This window comes from Muntiacus reevesi, chromosome 2 (genome assembly GCF_963930625.1).
Source record: "Muntiacus reevesi chromosome 2, mMunRee1.1, whole genome shotgun sequence".
NCBI classification, from domain to species: domain Eukaryota; kingdom Metazoa; phylum Chordata; class Mammalia; order Artiodactyla; family Cervidae; genus Muntiacus; species Muntiacus reevesi.
Genome location: NC_089250.1, coordinates 72640679 through 72649617, shown reverse-complemented (window position 1 = coordinate 72649617; position 8939 = coordinate 72640679).

Here is an 8939-nt window from a genome sequence, read left to right as displayed (position 1 = left end):
CTCACATGATTATCATAAAATTATGTGATTTTCCTATAATATCCACTAAAATATTTATATTAATCATTAAATTAGAAAACTGAGTCATAGAGAGTAGATGTGCTAGGTCACACAGAAGCCTGGAGCTCTCATATCCCACTTCAGAAGATTCTGCTCTTGTCTTCCATGGGCTGAGGATGATACAGTCACAGGTTTCCACTTGTCCTAGACTTTGAATTCTCCTAGGTGGAACTGGATGTTTATTGGTGCTGTCCAATAGCACTTTCCAGAGAAACATTCTGTATCTACACCATCCAATGATGTAGCCACAAACTACATGTGCCTATTAAACCCTTGGGAGATGGTAAGTGCAACCAAGGAAGCGGATTTTTTATTTACTCCCAATAAACATAAATAGTTGCATATTTCTGCTTGCTAAATCACTTCAGTCATGCCCGACTCTTTGCGGCTCTCTGGACTGTAGCCTGCCAAGCTCTTCTGTCCATGGGATTCTCCGGGCAGGAATACTGGAGTGGGTTGCCATTTCCTTCTCCAGGGGATCTTCCAGATCCAGGGATCAAACCCAGGTCTCCTGTATCTCCTGCATTGGCAGAAGGGTTCTTTACCACTAGCGCCACCTGGAAAGCCCGTGTATCACTAGTGGCTATGGTATTAGACAGCTTGGGTCTAGAGGATGGGGGTTGGATGATGGTGGGAAGAATCACTTCGTTTTTTTTCTTCTTTATCTTCCCTCCTGTCACCTTTCCTATACCCAGCGATCCAGCCCCCTCTTCACAGCACTCTCCGCCTTTCTCTCCTTTATGTTATGCTCTTCAGAAGGAAGTGATAGGGACTGTGACAGCGTTTTATTTTCATACACCCTGCAAGGTGAAACAGACTCCTTTGTGATCCCTGTGTTGAAAGACAAGGCGAATACCTGCTATAAATAAAGCTGAATAAAGATCCTTTTTCTAGATGGCTTCCATTGTTCCCTGTTCGCTTACAGTATTCATGCTGAGATAATTTCCAGCTTCTCAGAACCTCAATAGTTATAAAACATACCATTACCTCATTTTCATTTCATTAGATTTACAGGTCACAAGACTACTTTGATCTTTACCAAGTTCATCATTAATGGTTTCAAAATAATGGTTCTTTCTGTTTCAGCATGAGCCCAATACAGAACTTCCTACTTGTGTATTCTTTTATCTCCTGCTTCCTACTTTTACTGTCTAGACAATAGCAGCTAATGGAGTCTTTCAGATGCCAGTGTGTATTTCACACTCACGAAGAGGCTCCCCACAGAACTCTGTGACCCCATAGTAAAAGCAGGAAAAGTGATTTCTTTCCAAACCATCTAATCCCGATGGATGGCCTGAAAAGGTCTGCCTGAGTCATATATCTGATAAACCATCAGCTCTTCAAGGCTACACTTCCATGGTACATTTCAGTAATTCTGCAGGACACAGTGGGACACACACGGGCTTTGGCACCCGACAGATATAGGTTTGAACCCTGACTCTGTTGTTTAGCTGTGAGAAAAAATAACTTGTCCGCTTTGAGTCTCAGTTTCCTCATCTGTAAAATGGACGAATAGTATACTTATTAATACTTTGCAGGGTACTGGAAAGACTAAGAGGATTTACATAGGAAGCAGGATATTGAAGTCACTAAAAGCACAGATTTCCTTTCTAGTATACTGTCCTATGACCTTGGGTAATTTACCTACCTCTTTGAGCCTCAATTTTCTCATCTATAAAATGGGAATAGTAATACCAGGGTTGCAAGGATTAAATAACGATATGTATAAAGTCCTCAGACATGACTGACTCACCTTTTAGTATACCCAGAGGGGAGCTTCTCATCTCATTCTTCCCAACCCAGGGATTGAACCCGGGTCTCTTGCATTGCAGGCACATTCTTCACCCTGAGCCACAAGGGAAGCCCATGTCAGCGACCACATTTTTTTTAACTGAAATAAAGTTGATGTATATGTGACATGTGTACAACATAGGATTCACAATTTTAAAGGTTATACTTCATTTATACTCACAAAATATTGGCTGTATTCCCTGTGAAGTACAATATGTCCTTGTAGTTTATTTTATGCGTAAGAGTTTATTAGCCCCTTACCCTCATCTCTCCCCTCCCCACTTCTCTGTCCCCACTGGTAACTACTTGTTTGTTCTCTGTATCTGTGAATCTGCTTCTTTTCTGTTATATTCACTTGTTTGTTGTATCTTTCAGAGTTCACATATAAGTGATATCATAACATTTGTCTTTCTCTGACTTATTTCACCACGTTGTTGCAAATGGCAAAATTTCCTTCTTTTTAATGGTTGAGTGCTATTCCATTGCATATATAACCCACAACTTCTTTATCCATTCATCTGATGAGCAATTAGGTTGCTTCCACATCATGGCTGTTGTAAATAATGCTGCTATGAATACTGAGATGTGTGTCTCTTTTTAAATTCGTGGTGGGTTTTGAGGAGGGAATATATATCCAGGAGTGGAAATGCTGAATCATTCGGTAGTTCGATTTTTAGGGGTTTGGGGGTTTTTTTATGCCGTACCACTTGGCTTGTGGTCCCCAACCATGGGTTAAACCCAGGCCCTCAGCAGTGAGAGGATGGAATCCTAACCACTGGACTGCCATGGAATTTCCGATTTTTAGTTTTTTGAGAAACCTACCTACTCTTTCCTACAGTGGATGCACCAATTTGCATTCCCATCAACAGCATATGAGACTTCTCTTTTCTCCACAGCCTTGCCAACATTTGTTGCTTGTGTTCTTTTTGATGATAGGCATTCCAACAGGTGTGAGGTGATAGCTTGTGGTTCTGATTTGCATTTTCCTGGTGATTAGTGATGTTGAGCATCTTCTCATGTCTGTTGGCTATCGGCGTTTCCTCACTGGAAAAACATCTATTCAGGTCTTCCACCCATTTTTAATCAGGTTGTTTGGTCTTTTAATGCTGAGTTGTATGAGCTGTTTACATATTTTGGATATTAACCCCTTATTGGTCATATCATTTGTAAATATTTTCTCACATTCTGTAGGTTGTCTTTTCATTTTGTTGATGATTTCCTTTGCTGTGCAAAAACTTTCAAGTTTAATTAGGCCTCGTTTATTTTTGCTTTTATTCCCTTTGCTTTAGGAGATATATCAAATATTGCTACTGTTTATGTCATAGAGTGATTGAATACTGTTTTTAGAACAAGATTCTTAAGTTTGTTTGTGTGTATAACATTATGGACTTATCTGACCATCTGGAGAAGACTATGGACCCTTCTCAGGATATGTTTTTAAATGCATAAAATACGATAGATAAGGTTACAAAGAAAACTAATTATATTGAAATACAGTCATCAAAATATTATAAATACAAAGGTGTGATATAGCATTGAATATGCTTAATTAATGATTTAAATAATAAGCTCTTGTGGCAAGCCTAAAATTTACATAATTTCAAAATAATGAGCATAAACAATAATTCAAGATCTCCCTCACAACTGTAATGTGACTTGAAATATCTGTGCTTTCTGTTGGAGACAACATAGCAGGTTCTGCTAACACTATTGTTTGTTGACTACACTCCTAATTGAAAGAAAAGTTTAATTTCAGTAAGAGGTAAATGAAAATAAGGAAGTAGGTTTTTCCCAGTTTGTGAACCTCAGGTCAAGGGCCCCTGCTTTATATTTAGTACCCCTTTATCCTCAGCTGTGAGATTAGGAGGTAACTCCCAAATCCTCCTCATATTCCATTGCATAGCCTCTGATTGGAAAAGTAATTTTAGGACAGAAAAGCACAGTTCTATAACAGTGCAGGGACCTCCCTGGTGGTCCAGGGGCTAAGACTCCACACTCCCAAAGCAGGGGGCCCAGGTTCCATTCCTGGTCAGGGAGCTAGATTCCACAAGCCACAACTAAAAGATCCTGTGTGCCACAACTAAGACCCACTGTAGTCAAATAAATAAATTTTAAAAAAATTTTTTAAGAGTGTGCCATAGGCTGGCAAGCTACTACCAGCTAATTAATGCATACTGAGCAGTTCATGGCAGACACTGTTCTAGGTGTTTTAGATATGTTAAGTCAGCAACATTCACAATAATCTTTTGAGACAGTTCTTTTTACTATCTCTGTTTTACAAAGGAGGAAACTGAGGCACAGAGAGGTTAGGTATCATGCCCAAGGTCACACAGTTAGTAAATGGTAGAGCCAGGATTTGGACCCAAGTAGTCTGAATGCATAGTCTGTTCTCCTATCAGTTCAGTTCATGACCTCAGTTGTGTCTGGCTCTTTGTAACCCCATGGACTGTAGCACGCCAGGCTTCCCTGTCTATCACCAATTCCTGGAGCTTACTCAAACTCATGTCCATCGAGTCAGTGATGCCATCCAACCATCTCATCCTCCATCGTCCCCTTCTCCTCCCTCCTTCAATCTTTCCTGGCATCAGGGTCTTTTCCAATGAGTCAGTTCTTCGCATCAAGTGGCCAAAGTATTAGAGTTTCAGCTTCAGCATCAGTCCTTCCAATGAATATTCAGGACTGATTTCCTTTAGGGTTGACTGGTTGGATCTCCATGCAGTCCAAGGGACTCTCAAGAGTCTTCTCCAACACCACAGTTCAAGAGCATCAATTCTTTGATACTCAGCTTTCTTTATAGTCCAACTCTCACATCCATACATGACTACTGGAAAAACCATAGCTTGACTAGACAGACTTTTGTTGGCAAAATAATATCTCTGCTTTTTAATATGCTGTCTCAGTTGGTCATAGCTTTTCTTCCAAGGAGCAAGCGTCTTTTAATTTCATGGTTGCAATCACCATCTGCAGTGATTTTGGAGCCCCCCAAAATAAAGTCTCTATCCTAAAGGGGAAGGGGGGTGAGATTTAAATTAAAGCCCTTAGGATGAGTAGCAGTTAAAGAGGTGGCAGAGAAGGGAACGGGGCGGGGGGTGGGGGGATGAAGGTGTAGGAAATTGGCTGGGAGAAGGCATGGCCCAACTCTCAGTGCCTCCCTCTCTGTCTCCTTCAAAGTATCTTACTGAGCAAGGATTCCCACCAAGACCGGCACAGAGGAAGGAAGAACTTCTGGGCCTTTATTTATGTCATGTGGATCCTCGAGAACTGGAAATAAGAGATACTAATTCTTTTGCCTGGAAAAATGCATTTATTCACATAATATTGTAGAGGGTTCTACTCAAAAGAAAATTATTGGCCAAGAAGGCCACAGTGTCACTTCTGCGTATTCCTGCCAAAAATGTCTGACCTGAGTCTAACAATGAAGAAACATCAGAAAGCCTGGATGAGGGATGGTCCTTAAAATAAATGGCCTGGACTCTTCAAAAATGTCAAGGTCAGGAAAGACCAAGAAAGACTGAAAAAATGTTGCAGGTTAAAGGAGAAGGAAGAGACTTGAAAACTAAAAGGCAACTTAAAACCCTACACTGGATTCTGGGCCAGAAAAAAAATCTTTTTTGTTTCTTTTGCTCTAACTGGCATTAGTGGGACAGCTGGTGAAATTCAAATCATAGGTTTGATAATGCAAAGATAACATAGAGATACTAATAATTTAATCTAGCATAGTAGATTCAATAATACAGAGAAACAGTTACAAATTGAACAAGGTAAAATACTAAACATTTGGGGAATCTGGGTGAAGAACATTCAGGAATTCTTTGTACTACTTTTGCAACTCTAATGTATAGCCAAAGTTATTTGAAGATTTTAAAAATATTTCTAAGTATTGTGAAGTCTAGAGCCAGAGGGTTTCATGATGCAGTAAATGATGACCACACTTAATCTGCAGCTTGTCTGAGCTCTGCACATCCTCTGTCTACAGGAAAAGGCTAAGAAATGCTCTCATGAGACAATTAGCAAAACAGGGTGGCAAGAGATTCATCAGTTGTGGAGTGCAGTGCAACCCAGGAGTCAAAAACCCAAGTCACTCACCTCCAATGCTCTATGACCTTAGGCAAATCATATAATTTCTCAACTGATGCCCCAACTGATTCACCTGTAAAATTGATGTACTAATAGTACTTACCAAGGAGAATATCTACATGACATCATAAGAGGGGAGGAATCCTTAAACAAGACACAGAACACTATAAACCATGAAGGGAAAGATTGAAATATATGACTACATTAAAATTTTAAACTTCTCCATGATGAGACACCATCAATAAAGTAAATCGACAAACCACAGAAAGAAGACCTAACTAACATAAGATCAGTATCGAGTATATGTAAATAACTCCTATGGATCAATAGGAAAAACATAAATAAACCCAGTAGAAAAATGGTCCAGAAATATCAGGCAGAAACCTGGAGAGCCTGTAAGAAAAAATGCTCAATATCACTAAATTCAGGAAAATTAAAACTGAAAAACCATATCATTTCACACCTATTGTCATAAGCAAATATAAATGAATAAAGTCAGAAAATATCAAAAGTTGGCAAGTATATCTATAAATGGTATTTATACATTGCTTGCATGAGTATATACTAATACTTCTTTGGAGAGCAATCTGGCTATAAGCCTCCTAAAGTTTAAGATGTGGTATACTACAGAGTCATCAATTCCACTCCTAAGGTGTGTATTCTAGAAAACTCTGACATGTATGGGCTTCCCTGACTACCATTGGCTCAGTGGTAAAGAATGCCAATGCAGGAGTCTCGGGTTTGATTCCTGGGTTGGAAAGATGCCCTGGAGAAGGGCATGGCAACCCACTCCAGTATTCTTGCCTGGAGAATTCCATGACAGAGGAGCCTGATGGGCTGTCCATGGGTTCACAAAGAGTCAGACACAACCGAAGCAACAGTACAAAATACACCTGAAAATGTATGGAGAGTGATTATTTATAGGAGAGAGAAAGGAAATGGAAGGAGAATCTTAGTTCGTAGAAAGGTATGCATTATATTATCTTATGTAGTTTAATGTATGTTTGCGATATTAAGGAATTTTTAAAGTTTAAATTATATAGCATCAAAACAGAGAGCCAGAAACAAAAATAAAAATTTCAAAGCATATAGTATCATATAGAGTTGTTGTGAAGAGTAAGAGATAATGTAAAACTTCTGGGTGGGTAAAGTAACAAGATGAAGCTGAGTCACAGTATCTCTGTCCTTGTATATCTAACCAAAAAGTAATAATAAAAAATTAAAGGATATCACCCCAAATTAAGAGTATTCAACCAAACAATGAAAAGAGTACCACTTTATGACATAAGCACCAAAAAGCAGGAATCAAGGAAAGATACAGAAGATTCTGAACTGAGTCAAGTGTGGTTTTTCACCTGACACAGAAAAGGACATCAGGAAAGCAGGTGAATCCACAAAACCCCGAGACTTCTCACCAAGAGTGGGTGAGCAACCTGGGATAAAGTAAAGGGGAAATTCCTGGCAGTAGAAGTTCCTATCTGCTTTCAGAACCTCTCAGCCAAGGCAGGATAAAACCATACAGCTTCCATTTTCCCAGATGCCATGATGAATTACGGGAAGGATCTAAAGGCCAAGCATACCTGCTGATAGGCATCAGATACACTCTGTACTATTCATAAGGAGAAAACCTAGACAATAGAGTGCATCCCTATTTCTTTCCTTCAGTTATTTTTGTTTGTGCACAAGTGTGATTGTTTGCCTAATTCTATCTCTCCACTGCACTGAATCTCCAAGACAGCAGGGATGGGTCTGCATTCGCTCATGATAGCAAGTAGGTGTATAATAAATCATAAGGACACCTTGTAGGTGTATAATAAACATTCCGGGAATAAATTAGTGGAGGGACCTTATGAATTGGTGTCAAAGAAATCTGATTTCTCATAATAGTCAAATCCCACTGCCACCATTTTTATTTTGCAGGCACTATTCACAAGAACTTCCCCAGTGGTTCAGATGGTAAAGAATCTGCCTGCAATGCGGGAGACCCAGGTTCGATCCCTGGGTTTGGAAGATCCCCTGGAGAAGAGAATGGCTACCTAACTCCAGTATTCTTGCCTGGAGAATTCCATGGACAGAGGAGCCTGGTGGGCTACAGTTCATGCAGTCGCAAAGAGTTGGACACGACTGAGCGACTCACACACACATTCACAAGGACAAAAACTTGACCCACGGGGTTTGCAGCACTTCCTAACTCACAAAAAGCCTACCTGATTCATATAGCCGTCACTGTGATTAACAGAGTGCATTTACAATTGTGTGAGCAAATTCCATTTCCTGTGACAAATATATTCTGCAGATTAAATGAGCAATACACAATTACTTTCTGGGAAATTTATTTTTGACACTGAGTGAATATTCCAGAAAGAAAGAACTCAAGATGAATCTGTAACTATATCACCAGAATCCTTTTGCCTCTTGTCAGTGAAACTAAACAAGATACACAGCCGCTTTGCTGCTGCTCCTAAATCGCTTCAGTCGTGTCCGACTCTGTGCGACCCCAAAGACGGCAGACCACCAGGCTCCTCTGTCCACAGGATTCTCTGGGCAAGAATCCTGGAGTGGGTTGCCGTTTCCTTCTCCACACAGACTCTTTAAATGTAAACAAAACACTTTCTCTACCTCTCTGCTCTCTTTGTTCCCTGTGATCCGGAGGTTATATGAATATATGTATTAGTCTCCAATACACACATCTATAGATGTTGAGTTTTATACAGGGCGAAATCAAAGTATTCCAGGATTTAAATGATCTCTTTCCACAATTACAGAAGAAAGGAGGCACTCTGAAAATCTGAAGAAAGGCAAAGCCCTTTAGGGTGGTGGCGACCAGGCCTGGGACCCATCCTCACCCGGGGACGCCGTTGCTAGGCAACCCCTCGCGTTCTCAACTGCCGCGCGAGCCACTTCCCCGCCCTCATCGCTAAGGAGATCGACGCTCCAACTCAGTCCTGCCGCAAACACGCGCGCTCTTGCGACATTGCCGCGCCTGCCGCTGCGTGCGCGCCCTCTGCCCC